Raw genomic sequence first — 15,433 nt, forward strand, 5'->3', positions numbered from 1 at the left:
GTTCGGAGGCAGTAAACTTCCATTTGTGGAACAACAACAAAGACGCACAACACAAATTGGAGGAGGAGCTCGGCTAAATGCCCAACAAAGAATGTACGCGCCAAAATTTTTTTTCTGTACCTCCTTAATTTTGAGTAAATATAAAAATTACACTTTCTTAGAGAATATCTTTGGCTGCAAGCAAATTATTGTAGTTATCTTCAAAATCTTTAACGCTCGTTAAAATTTCCAATCGAAACTCTTACAAGCAGCATGCGGAGAGCATTTCGGTCTCACGATGTTTAGATTACCAGTTAGAAAATCTACTTCTACTCAATTAAGATATCTTTGTTCCAATTTCAAGATTGTACTCGTATAAATTAACACGATTCAAATGTGTAATTACACATAATTTTTCTTGTAAGACTCCACTGTGGGATATGCAGACGCAGCGCTTTGATGATTTGCCTGCAATCGTTTGGATTTTGATATATACATATGTATGTATGCCTGTATGTCTGCATGTGCACGCGGAGACTTTCTACGATGTCATTTGTTACCCTCACCGCAAAGCGCATTTTATTGCAACACTTACAGGCCAAACATCCTGGCTACTCAACAACTCACTTGCCTTCGCTAATGCGACGATTTACCTACATAAATTTATGCACGATACTCTGCGTGTGTATGTGGCGGCATATACACATGTAAGTATGTTGGTACAAAAGTGTTTGCGCTTCAGCTATTGAAATTCAAATAAATAAAATAATATTTGGGATTTTGCACCCTAATACCTGGGCCAAAGAAATATCGCGTCGCAGCAACGTTTGAGCTTGGAATTAGCAGGGTAAGAGAGGGTAGTTGCTTTTTAGTGTATGGAGTTTGGGTACGAGTATTTATGGGGTGCTGTTGTGATTTCTCAATTTCCCGCCGCACACAAACGCATAGTTGCTGTTACTCATAACCAAATTTTGTGGCTGCTCCTGCTGCCAACCAGCCAGTGTCAGCCGTTGATCGCCTTTGGTGTAGTTAAGCGCTGCTGTTGATATTTACCAGCGCATTGTTGTTGCAATTTGCTATTCTTGTTGCTTTTATTGATGTCGTTGTTAATATCATTGTTTGCCTACACGCACACAACGACACACACACACACATACATACGTTGGCATTCACAAGCAATTTGCTATGCCTACCCCTGTTGTTGTTATTTAATATTTCGATATGGCAGTAACATCATCATCAACAACAACATAGCACAACAAAAAGAAAAGTAAAATGAAAAAAAAAAAGAAACACAAAACAGCCAATCCACCCATCAACCAACCGGCAACAACAACAATTTGACAGTCGTCACGATTGAATGTTGAATCAAAAGTGAAGAATTTGCTTCCAGCATCCCAGCGTTGAGGTCTTAATCTAACCAAAAACTAGAAACCGAAATTCTCCTGAGGGTTGAAGCGCTGACAGCGCGCACAAAGGATATATGCACGCATCGGCCGCTACAGCTATTGTAGCAAATGTACCGCTACACAAACGCAGAACAAACTCGGCTGTTTGCCGAACGCATTACACGGCTGTACATTACGCGCTATTGACTTTTGCTCACTCATTGCCGTAGCGGCCGCCGCCGCCGTCATCTGTCCGAGCGCTCGTCTAATCGACAGCAAACGACTTTCACATGCAATTGCACGCCTCTAACGCATGTTTGTACGCCTGTATGTTTGTATGCCCACATATGTATATATGTATGTACATATGCATCTTTGTATGGGAGCCAGGCTCATCCTTATTGCTCGTACTTGTGCTAATCCTCTTCTCATCCACACATACGCTCAAATTACTTTTATTCACTGAGATTTGTGCTATTAATTTAATTGTTGTAATTTAACGAGGTGACAGCACATGGCCATTTGTACACATATCGGCTTAAGCGGCTCAGCAGCATGGCGTAGCTTTTGTGGATTTGAGTTGTCAACTTGAAAATTTTGGTAACAATATTATGAGCAAAAACAAAATGGTATTATTAGTCCTCGCATTTCAGATTTTCTTACAAAAAAGTAGTGGAATGCAAGTTGCTAAGAATTTGTGCTAAGGCTGGTCCAAATTCTACGTATACAAAGCTAGCAATCAGGAAAGCTTTGCAAATCAATCTCTGACATTATGCAAGCTGGAGCCAAGATAGCAACCTTCGCGGATAATATCAGGCTGCTATAAAGGCGATAAACTCAAACAATAAAACTTTCAAATTTGTAATGCAGTATATTTTTTGTTTATTTTCCTTTTTCACTCCACTCGGGAGCATAGGGCACCGATAAGACTCTTCCCTCGTATGCGGTTCTGGGCTGTTGTTTTTGCGCCGGCAACTTGCTAGATCGCGCAACATCGATCTTCTCCAAGTATTCTTTGTTCGCCCGCGACCTCTGCTCCCTTGCGATTTCCTGTGCAGTGGCATTCTCGTGATACTCTCTGATGGTTTTCTAAGCATTTGACGTATAAATCGCCACTTTCAGCATTTGATTTGCCTAAAGATGAGCTCTTCATTCGTTGATCTCCACAGCGCGTCGTTAGTGATGGTGTTTGGCCAGAATATTCTGCAGATGATGCGGAAGCATTTGTTGATGAAGGATTGTAGCCTCTGTGTCATGGTGTTAGAGACCAGTCATGTTTCACTTCCGTACAACAATACTGACTGACGCAGCTTAGAGCGCCTGGAGATTTGAGTACCCGCCTAAACTCGTTTAGCCTGCAGTTGACATCTTCATTTGCTTATAGTTTAGCAGAGGTAGCAGAAGCTTCCAACCGGGCAACCGTCAACCATTATATGCCTTGCTGTATTGTGGTTGACTCTCAGGCGATATTGACCTCTAGTCCGAAAGTGCGTGTCAGCGTGACTAGTCTGTCCGCTTTCGCTTAGATTAGGTTAAGTTATGGTGATAGTCAGCCTATACGACCAACTCACTTATACCTTACAGATCCGTTATGATACCACTGTGCGACATGGGGACTTCATTTATTTTTCTTCGAACAATAATTTTTATACTTTTATGAAACGCAGGATTCGTCCCATCTCTACGCCAGACAGTTCCGTAAGAGAATAAAAAATGTTTTCCTAGAAAACCTGCTCTGATTTTAGCTAAGGCTAGGCAATTGCAAAGGAAGTGCCCAACTGTTTCTTCCTCCTTCCCATCTCCACAACTTCTATAATATTCATGGGAGAAAACTCCCCAAATCTCAAGGAATGCCTGCCAAATAGCCAATAACGGGATATATGTACAAGCCAGGACGTTCGAGATATCCTCTCTTTAAAGGCTAAGCAGTTTCTTTGCCTTTTTCGTATTTAATTGTGGCCATTCGCCTTCGTTTGCATGTCAGTGAGTTTGTAAGAGAGGATGTAGATGTCATCGGCGAAGTCCAGTACAGAATATAGAGGAACTCAACTTGCTCAGTCAATGGCTGGATAACACTCTAGAACGGGCTCCAAGCTACAGGTATATCGAGGCAATCAGAGGCGGTTGAGCTTGCGTTAGCCTAGAACCCTTCTTAATTTTAATCGAAGCAGAACTAGTAGAAGTTCCTTTTAGGCGGAACTTGAGTTTCACTATTACAGCATTGCAAGTAGTCGATGAAAGAGTTTAAAAGCCTGTACCATGTCCAAGAAAACATCGCCTGACTATAACGTACTGAAGACCAAACCACTGCAGCGGATTACCCAACATCTCAGAAGAAAACACGGTATTCACAGGACACTGGGAGGTAAGGGAGCACGCGACGCGACGCGAAATATACCAAACAATAATATACGTCGCAGTTGTAGAGAAGTTTAGATCGATGAAAACGATTGGAGAGCGCCCATTTGCAGTTATCAAATCAGCTCAAATCATTACCTGTGGCGGATGCTGCCTCCTGGGGTCTAATCGATGACTCAAATTCTCGAATGAACGGTTGGTCAAATAAACCCTATCGTTTAGGGGGTTCACGAATTGCTCAATTTGAAAAATTTTCTTGTCAGAAAACACAATGTTCGGAACACGGAAATTAACCGCTTTGGTCCAAGCGAAGCAACTCCTGCACTCTCTCAAGTCTGATTTTTTACTGCTTTGGTGTGAGATCATGCGCCTTTTGGATCTTGTAAGGCTTGACTTTGAGATCATTTTTCAGTATGCGGCGGATGCTACGGTCAGATATTTTAGGTTCTTTCGCCACTTGGTTGGAACTTCGTAGGAGATTTCGCTCAAGTCGCTTCTTCACTTTTTGAACGGTTTCACGGGCCATTGCAGTCTTTTGATGACCACCTCCGTGACGTTTTGTGAGGCTACCAGTATTATTGAAACGAGTAGTGGTGCGATAAACAAAAGTTGTATTTACTTTAAGGTGCTCGAGCTCACGAGCAATCGCTGGTTGTGATTTTCCAGCCAAATATAATGCAATCACACTATTACGTTTGAAATCCATTACTAATTTTTTTCGCGTTTACTCTCGATAAAATGCTTCCGTGTGCTTGTAACAATTCTCTGGGCTGTAATTTAGTCAACTAACATCAGCTGCGCCAGCGGTTGGTTACACTTCGAGTGCCGGACTCTTTATAGAAGAAGCCTTTAAAGCTTTATTTTTACTTCGCGTTAAAAGATACTTAAATTCAGTTTGTTAATATTTGGATTCAACATTCGCTCCTTAAAAAGCCAGCTGTAGAGTTCACACTTATCATTCAACCGAAATTGTCCTTGTTTGTGCTCCACACTGAATACACTTTCGATGTCATTTATTTGAACACATAAAAAATTGTAATCGCATCCCAGGTGCGCCTATAGGAGACTTTTTTGAAGCGCACGAGCTCTACCTATTATCGGCTAAGTAAGATACAGATACTAACTTGATGCAAACTTGTTCAAATACAGTCCCTATTTGGGATTAACTCATATTCACTTTTTTATAAATAGCAGTAACAACCTCGAGATAACTGCAAGTGGGATCATCTGATTCTTTGGTATTCTTGGGAGTTATTGGGCCAGATTTGATTCTGTTTCAATACCTTAAGAGCCTGGAAGGCCGGATAGATGGAACCTGACTTTTGATTCTAGAGGGATCCAGATCCTATCACAATTGCACTAAGAAAGGAGTACAGGTATATGATACTAAGGACTGCAAAAACGACTTGGCTTGTCACTACAGAAATAAGCTCTGCTACTCTATTTGGTTGAGGCAAAAAAAAAAACCAAAAAACTAACTAGCTAACTAAACTCAAAAGTCCTAAAGGAGGCACATCTTATTTTTCTCTCGTTTTTTAATAAAATTAAATTTTCGCTGTGCGTAAGCTCGAATGCATCAAATAATAGAAGAAGTTTTTTCTAATAACGGTCGCCCCTCGACAGGCAATTGCAAACCTCCGAGTGTATTTCTGCCATGAAAAAGCTCCTCATAAAAACCCATTTGCCATTCGGAGTCGGCTTAAAACTGTAGGTCGCTCCATGTGGGGATCAACATGAAGACGCACGCAACAAATTGCAGGAGGCAAGTCATTATGCATCGTTTAACGCCAGAGCACTGCTTCCAAATTGTGGAAATTTGCATTAAAAAAAAAACCTTTCGCGAAGTTCATACAGCGAAGTGTTGAAGAAGACGCCGAAATAACGATCCATCGTCGTTCTCAACTTGTTGGCTTTTGTCCTTCGATTACATGAACATTTTTTTGTAAGGATCTTGGCTCCCGTGTCTGTAAAATAAAGCTCGTGCAAGAATTGAAGCTAAAGGACCATCGTTTGGGTCAAATTTTTGTTGATTGGGCTAATTTAGATTTATTATTCAGATTGTTTACGAAAAAACGAAAGCCATGAAAATTCGGTCCATGAGCAGCCGCCCGTTTCTCTTAGTGAATGGTGATTAAATTGAGAACGTTGGCACTTTTACTTACTTCGGTAGTAACATTGCCGCTGAAAATAGTACGAAGCTAAACAGTATCGCCAGAATAAATAAAGCGAACAGCTCCGATCTATTTGGTCGTCGAGCATCCTCAGCGTACACAAAAAATCATGAACTTTTAAGTCAAATGTACTATCAGTACTCTCGTATGGATCGGAAACCTGGCTCACAAACAACAGGATTGAAAACAAAATTCAAATGTTAATGTTTACGCAGAATATTGAAGATCTGGTGACCCAACATCATAAATAACGACGATCTATACGAGAGGTGCAAAATTCAGCCGGTAGCTAACATGGTAAACCTGCGAAAGTGGAAGTGGATTGGGCGTACGCTTCGTAAACACCCAAATGAAATCTACCATGAAGCACTGTATTGGAATCCAAAAGGTGTTCTCAAGGTTGGTCGGTTAAAAATAACTTGGAGGTCCAGAAGGAAGTTGAAACGCAAAAAACCGGAAACAGATGGAGCTGTTTTACTGAGGCCTTATGCTCTAGTAGGAGAATCAGGAACCGATGATGATGATGATGATTCAGATTTATAGGAAAAATAGTCAATAACTGGACTGCCTCGTGACATGTAACTCATAGCCGCGGAGCCCATAGTCGTATGCCGGACATCAGATTAAAAAAAAAATGCTATGAAATTCTCTTTCTTCTTCCTCAGGTCCTTTTATCCTTCGTGGGAAGGATATGCCTACGCGCCATCTGTGCGATGCAATTGGTTCGTGCTCTATCCGATGCTTCCAGCTTCCCTTTCAACTGTTCGCCTCCAAGTTTTCCTTGGTCTACCAGGCTTGCGACCAACATTCGTGAGCGGGTTCCACTACAATGCCTTTCGTGCATTGTTTCTGCGTAAAGTGTGCCCAATCCATCTCCACTTTTAACGTTTTATGAGCATTTCGACTGGCTCCATTTGTTCCTCAGGCAGCGATTTATAAAAACCGGCAGGCTCGTAGTGATGGACTTAGTCACTTTCCACGTAAAGTAGAAATTACTTTAATATATATATATATATATATATACCTATATAATTGGCGCCTACACCCTTTTTGGATGTTTGGCCGATCTCCTACTCCTATTTGCGGTGTGCGTCTTAATGTAGTTGCACAAATGGAGGGACCTACAGTTTCCAGCCGACTCCGAATGGCAGATATTTTTATGAGGAGCTTTTTCATGGCAAAAAAACACTCGGAGGTTTGCCATTGACTGCCGAGAGGCGGCCGCTATTAGAAAAATGGTATTCTTAATTTTGGTGTTTCACCGAGATTCGAACCTACGTTCTCTCTGTGAATTCCGAATGGTAGTCACGCACCAACCCATTCGGCTACGGCGGCCGCCTAACTTGAATATACCAGATTATAATAAAAAAAATTCTTTCCGGCAATATTTCTGTTTTGATTATCATCTTAGGCTCTCAAGCTCTTAACAACACCCGATATATATGTATCTTTACGTTTATAAATACAAAGTATTAGGCTCTTCGAAAAACATGTAATTTTCCTCTATGGCTCAAAAACAAAAAAAAAATTAATGCTTGCTGAAAGTGTATAATTTATCTTTCTTACTGTTTACTGTGCAACCGTAAAACGATTCAGTAAATTCCCATTAAAAGCATTCACGCAAAATTAGAAAATTATCACATATGCAAATGAGCAATTTCATAACTCTGCAGAGGTAGCAGCATCACCAGCAGCAGCCGGCAACAGCAGCCGCAGCCGGTTTGTTTGACAAGCTAATTTCAAACACACATCGCAAAAAGTGCAACCGTATGGGCGAGTAATTGGGACTAGGACTGCAACTGTGACGGCAGCAACAACTGATTTGTGCAACACTTTGTAATGGCATGCAACACACTTTTATTACAGCGAAGCAAGGCTGTGGCACACACGCACACACACACATGCACACAAGCAACTAAATAAGCAATCACAAGCCAATCTGAAGCGGAAAGCAATTGGCTGACGTGGAAACAGGAGAGCTGGTGAGTACGTGATTATTATCAGGGAGACTTATAAAGTTCGCATTTGTGCTTATGGATGTGTGCCGGTGTGGCTGCTGCACTAGAAGATCGTTGGATTCAACAATTTTCGCCAAACAAATGAGAGTGTAAATTCGCGTGTAAACACTTGGATCACCTGCTGCGGCGCATGCGCATGCTCAAGGCAGAGCCCAACTAGCATTCTTCGATGGCTGGCGGCGGTGGCTCGAGGCTGACACTTGTTGGCCGCGAACCTTGCGGCTAGTCTGTGGTGCAGCCACTGGCAGTGCTTCCGTTCCGTTGTTGATGCTGCGCCTGGAAATTACATTTTCAACTATGGATATTTTCGCCAGCCACAAACAACAAACAAAATGACAACAAGCGTGGTGAGCGCAATAATAATAACAAACAACAAAGACGTCAACGACCCGAATGCAACGGTGCGACGTAGTAGCTGCTCTGCGAAATGTCAGTTAAGAAGGTAGTAGACGCAGTTGTAGTTAGTTGCTGTGGCGCATTGTTGTTGTTGGCGCATTGAATTGTCAGTCGGTTTGGGACAATAGGCAATCATCGTAGCGCTACTACGCATTTTATTTGCTACAACAACAACGCAGCGAAAATACGCTCGGAAGCATAAATTTTGCGGCCGCAAAGCCAAATGCAAGAAATGAAATCGCAACAGCAACAACAACAACAAATATGCAATGAAATATAACCCAATATCGCGAATGCAACAACAAATGCGCGAAACGCTTATTAATCGCATAAAGCGCGCATTGCATTGCATTGCGAAATGTGAATGCGCTGCGCATACGCGTCGCCTCAATTTCTACTGCGAGAGCGCAAATACGAGTGCTCGCGCATACGCGTGAATATATATATATATATATATATATATGTGTGTGTGCGCGTGTGACCTGCGCATGATCGCGAACAACAAGCGCAACGAAACGCAGAATGCAGTGGAACGCGCAACAACAGCGCGCTGGTGATAAAAAGGATCACAGCGTGTCGCCACGGATGCGTTGATCATTCATTATTTGAGGATTGAAAAGTTAATTAACATTTTTTACCAACCAACCATTCGCTTGTTGGAGCTGTGCATATAGTGGCTGCATGTAGTGGGCAGCGGACGCGGTATGGCGACAATGATGAGGTCGTTTGGACGGACGGACGGTCGATCGGTCGGCTGGTCGGCTGGTTGGTTGGTTAGCTGAAACGACTTATTTATTGAAATTTCAGTAATGCAAAAGCAAATTATTATTATTGATAATATTTAAGCTGCACTGGACCCTTACACTCCAAAGGGATCGAAATAAAAAGGTTGCAAAAGTAATAATAATTGAGACACAATCAAATTCAGTTCACAGGCGCAAAGTTGTTGTAGTACAATATATTTAGCGGTATATGTATGTATGTATATGCATATACTTTATGTATAGCTCAGTTTATTCAGTGTAGGTATATAAAGATTTGTTATAAGTGACAAAGTTGGGGTTCAGGCAACCACCACAGCTGCATACGAGGCTGGCTCAATAAGTCTCTGAAAAACAGAAAAATTGCCTGCTCTTCTCAAATTCAATATTGTTTAACAAAAAGCAGCTTTGAAAAGAGCGCATCTCATTTTCTGACTGGAATTTCATATAGATCGTATGGTATGGTGCTGCATAAAAATTGATATAAAAACATATCCTGTGTTATTCAGAAATATTTTTTTGCACAAAGAAGCCATACAAAAGTGGTATTTTTCGGTACTCTTTGCGACCATATGAAATTTCCCATCCCTGATTTACATCAAGCCACTATAAACTTAGCCCTCCATTTGGAAATTAAAACCGTGTGATATGGCAAAGAATGGGGACTCAAGCCACAGGTCGTGCTGTGGATGTACAACGCAGTGGTTTTGAGTGCCTAATTTTGTTTTGAATGCCTGATTTGGTGGGAAGCTTTTCGGAAAGACTGTAATATCACTAAAATTGGGAGCATGGCCAGAAGGCCTGCATGCATTGGCATCACCGGAGCATGTAGAACTTGCCTCATTACTACCTTGAATGTTGTTCTGCACTTATCTCCCATTGACTTTTACGTTACTCTTAAGGAGTTTGGCCTCGGGAGGCGATCTCTCAAGGGACATGGTAGCATTTTTTGGACAGTAAACACCGCATTTCTCTGATCTTCGGACAGACCTCTCTATCCGCGAACTGGATTTTGAGTGTCGTGCCAGGGCAATCTTTCAAAATAAGCAGGATTGGAACGCGCTGGTACCTCTGTCTTCACTGACGCTTCCAAGATGGAATCGAGAGCCGGAGCAGCGGTTCTCTCTAAATCAGCCGACTTATTTATTTCTTTAAAATTAGCAAATACTGCTGATATTTTTCAAGCAGAAGTCCTTGCAAACCCGCACGCACGCAAAATGCTTAGGGAACACGTAGTAGCGAGGGAGATATTAATATTTTTTCCGATAGCCAAGCCGCGATCAAGGCTCTGACGACGCCATGGTGCATATACAAACGAGTCAATTCCTCTAAGGAGCATATCAAATCTCTTGGTGGTGCACAAATTATTTCTTAGGAAAGCGTAGAAAAGTTGGAGCTCTATTTCTTTATGTGTTATTTCGAAAACCCTTTGGTCCCAGTACCATAGACGGAGGACTCAGATAGTCCTGGGGACTCCACGCCATTCAATTTCCAAATCGTAGCTGTGTTTCTCCGTCGTTGGACGATTGGCACGCACGCGGAAAAGCTAGATTCATCAGTTAACCCCCATTCTAGAAGCAGTGGAGATGAAAGGGTATTAACAATTGGAGTCAATGGAAATGGAAGAGAAAATTCGCTACATTTTACAGTTTTTCTTTGATAAAGGCGAAAATGCAAGCCAGGCCGCTGAAGTTGTGAAAGGTGCCGATCATATACGACAATATTGTGCGAGAACGATCTTGATCAAAATGTGGTGAAACAGCTCAAACGGTGGCTAAACCAGGACTAAGGGCCAGGAAGGTACTACGGGGTATTTGGTGAGACTCGAAGGGTATAATTTATTATGAATTGCTTCCGTATGGGGAACACTAAATTCATATCCCTACTGTCCACAACTAGACGGTTTGTAGCTAGCGATTGACCAAAAATTGCCAGAATTGGTCAACAGAAGAGGTCTTGTGTTCCATCAGCACAACGCAAGGCCACACACGTGTGTAGGGACTCGCCAAAAACTCCGAGAGCTTAGTTGGGGAGTTGAAATGCATCCACCATATAGTCCGGACCTGGAACTAAGCGACTACTTCTTGTCAAGACAAAATTGTGAAAATCGATTATTAGAGTTTTTCGCCAAAAAGGGCGATGCCTTCTATGAGAGAAACATTATGGAGCTACCATAAAAATGGCAATAAGTTATGTAACAAAATTGTGCATATTTGAGCTAAGTCCGACAATCCGGAACATCTTAAATAAAGTTTTGAATTTTACATAAAAATAATGGATTTCCATCGTCGCTGTAAGGCGAACGTTCAGTCAGGCATATTTCCGTATATCCCATATATTTCTTAGGTGTCATTGTATGTAGATTGCGTGAGATTTTCCATATATTCCTTAGATGAGAATTGTAGATTATAGGGCAGCACTATGGAAATGAAGCGTCGCTTTAAAGCAAGCTCCATGGCTCGAAAGGACTGAAGCTCAACAATTATTTAATAAGTCTGTTGAGAATTACAGACGTTTGTGTTTGTTAAGTGAAAGAAATGCTATAAATGTAGTTTTGAAACTTTAGTTTGCAAGTTTTGAAAAGTGTTATTTTTTGGCCGTAAAATCGCCAGCTTCGGACCTGATCACTTTCAAAAGATTGTCTACTAGTCCTAAAAATGTAAGGTCAAGAAATCAAAAACAAAAAAAAAAAAACAAAAATGCCTGATCTAGCATATTTAGTGGATTTGGCATTTGTGGCATTTTAAATAAGGAAATAAAGCAAATTACTCTTTTCTTAACTCAGCTTAAGTAAAAAAAGGAGTAAAAAGAGTAACAAAAAATTAATAAAATATTTTACATTATTTTCAAAAGTAATAATAATTGAATTTTAGAATAAAAATTTAGAATGAAATATTATTATAGTATAAAATTTAGTAAAAAATGTAATAAATATTTTCATATACTTTTTACTTTTTATTACTTCCACCCAGAAATTTATAGTAAGTTATGTGTAAATTGCAACACTCTATGGCCACATTCGTTATATTATTCGTATTATTATTCCACTTTCAATTACTTTTTTCCACCGCTGTTATTGTGTCATTAAGTTTATACACACAACACTTCATTAAGTCGCAAATAAGCATGAGAACACTCAAGGGCTTTCCTTGAAGCAGCAGCATCATTTCATCACTATGCGCACCGGAATGGCTGATGCGGGCCGCAAGATTCAGAGCAAGGACTTGCAAGCATAAGCAAACAGAAGTACACTCACTACAGGATACAACAAAGTAAGCCCAATAAGCTTGGTTGTTGGTCTCGTATGTCAAATTGAGTGTCAACTGGCAATTTGGTGTTATGCTGGGGTTACAAACAAACACTCTTGCAGACCGCGGCAGACGCATGCAAACAAAGAAAGATACACTTAGAAAAAAAAAACCGCTGACTTAGGTTGTAGTAGAAATGCCCGTCAATTTTGGCGGAGCCAAATATTCAACCACTTTCTGGTGGCGGAGTATGTGGCCAAACTTGTCCAAAACTAAAACCGCCTGCCACGTCACCGTCTGCCCGCTAATTTCTTACGTATTCACTCACTCGTCCAATCAGTCGTTGTTCAAATGGCAGCAAAGCCAAATGAGCGAGGGCTGGGCTGATTTTTTTCCTATACAACCAATACCATCTCAGTTTTTTCGTAAACAAGCCGCCGCCATAACTATCGTGACGTGAACCAAACATATGATTCTTTCAAATTCGCTGAGAGCCGGTTAACGGTCTGATCTTGCCACACCTTCAGAGTTGTTTTCACCATGGGAGCGGATAGGGCTCCACCACTATTCTTATGTTGGATTAGCTCGTATCTTTCTAATAGAACTATGTTACCTATGTTAAATTGAAAATACCAAGTAATTTGAAAATAAAAGCATGAGATTCTATTGTCACATCTGAATATCATAGGATAGTATAAGTATTTTTTGCGCTATTATTTTTAATAGTAAGCAACTTGCTTTAAAAACTCAAAGTTTCTGCTCTGTGTGGATAACTTAACAATTTTTAGCACCATTTCTTGTATATCAAATATTCTGTCTTTGTAAAATGATGTCAATGAATTGACTAATTGGAGTAGAAGAAATAAAAAATAAAAAAAAAATTAAATTATCTCTTATTATCACAATTGGCTTAAAGACCGATAATTATTATCAAGATCTATTATCAAAAAATATTTTCACATGGCTTTCTCAGATAACCTAAACCCCATTAGGTCAACATATATTCTTCTTGAAGCCAGCCGTTCACCTTCATGAATTTGTGAATCTCGGAGTGATGTTTGACTCGACCTTTGCTTAAAAAATATTAATTTAATTCTTTAGGGCGATCTAAATTGGAAAATGCATCCTTAATCTGGAATCCGATCTATTCAACTTATTCCTATCGCATCGAAAGAGTGCTGCGGAGTTTCATGCACTTTGCTCTCAAGCAACTTTTCTTCTCTGATATTCTGCCATCCTATACTCCCCGCTGATTGCTCTTAGGAATGAAGTCACCATTCAGTTGCTGTTGTTGGTGATATCATTTATGGTTTGATTAATTACGCGGAAATATTCGAGTTTATAAGTTTCAATCTTCCGTAACGAACGCTGCGCTTTTACTTTCCATTTCATGACAAGCTAATTAAAGTTAACTATATTTTTTTTACTTATTTTTATTTATGTAATAGGACTATGAATAAGTTCGTGCGGTTTTTTTCGAAATTTGAAACTTTATTGACGTAAAATGGTTACAAATTTAATATTCAAAGTATTGTCCATCGCTTACTACTACTTTTTCCCATCTTTCTGGCAATTCACGGATTCCCTTTGTGAAAAATTCGGTCGGTTTTGCCGCAATCCACGAATCGATCCATTTTTTGACTTCATCGTAATTACGGAAGTGCTGGTCAGCCAGGCCATGTTGCATCGATCGGAAGAGATAGTAATCGGATGGCGCAAGGTCTGGACTATACGGCGGGTGGGGTAGGACATCCCATTTGAGCGTTTCTAAGTATGTTTTGACCACTTGTGCAACATGTGGCCGAGCATTGTCATGTTGCAAAATAACTTTGTCGTGTCTATCGGCGTATTGCGGCCGTTTTTCTCGCAGTGCTCGGCTCAAACGCATCAATTGTCGTCGGTAGACATCCCCCGTAATCGTTTCATTCGGTTTCAGTAGCTCATAATACACAACACCCAGCTGGTCCCACCAGATACACAGCATAACCTTCAGGCCATGAATATTCTGCGCCGACGTCGATGTTGAAGCATGGCCAGGGTATCCATACGTTGCCCGACGTTTTGGATTGTCGTAATGGACCCACTTTTCATCGCCAGTCACAATTCGATGCAAAAAACCCTTTCTTTTGTGCCGTTGAAGCAGTTGTTCGCATGCCATAAAACGGCGTTCAACGTCTCTTGGCTTCAATTCATACGGCACCCAATGGCCTACCTTTCGGATCATTCCCATGGCTTTTAAACGTTTGGAAATGGTTGATTGATCAACTCCCAAAGTTTTTGCAACCTCTTCTTGCGTTTGAGCCGGATCTTGATCGAGTAATTCCTCCAATTCGGTATCCATGAACTTTGGCGGCGCACCCTCGCGTTCTTCGTCTTCCAAGCCAAAATCACCACTTTTAAAGCGTGCAAACCACTTCTGGCACGTTCGCTCAGCTAGAGCATGCTCACCATAAACTTCCACCAAAATACGATGACTTTCGGCTGCTTTTTTCTTCATATTAAAATAATGAAGAAGAATTCCCCGCAAAAACACATTATTTGGCACGAAATTCGACATTTTCAAGTGTGGTAAAAATATTGTTGTTTACGCTTCAAATAAAAAACTTATACTGACGTTTGTGCCTTACGACAGTAGCTCTCCAATGAATGTTTGGAAATGTGGATCGATGGAATAATAATCAAGTTACGCCATCTGTTGTAAAACCGCATATTCATAGTCCTATTACAATATTTTTTTATCTTTTTTTTTACCCTATTGTAAGTGCTCTTTTCGAACTCAATAGAATATTCAGTAGCCACTCTCGAGGTTTCGTTTTAGCTCAAAGCTGGAATCTTTATACATTTAGCCTTAAATTCTTACCGCAGCCAATTTTGTTAAGTTAGTCTGGAAGGTTTATGCAAGGTGACGTAAAATTAATTACCCAAAAGCATCTTTTTTGTTTACATATTATTTAAAAAGTAATTAAAAAAATGGGATGATTAGTTTAGCACTATCTTGTATAACCACAGACTCAATAAGCGTTCAAGCTTACTTACCCGAAGGCATCTGAGTAACTTAAGCGGGTATTCACAGTATCCTTGTTCCCGAGACAACTTTATTGTTACAATAATGAG

Source organism: Anastrepha obliqua, chromosome 5 (genome assembly GCF_027943255.1).
Source record: "Anastrepha obliqua isolate idAnaObli1 chromosome 5, idAnaObli1_1.0, whole genome shotgun sequence".
Lineage (NCBI taxonomy): Eukaryota > Metazoa > Arthropoda > Insecta > Diptera > Tephritidae > Anastrepha > Anastrepha obliqua.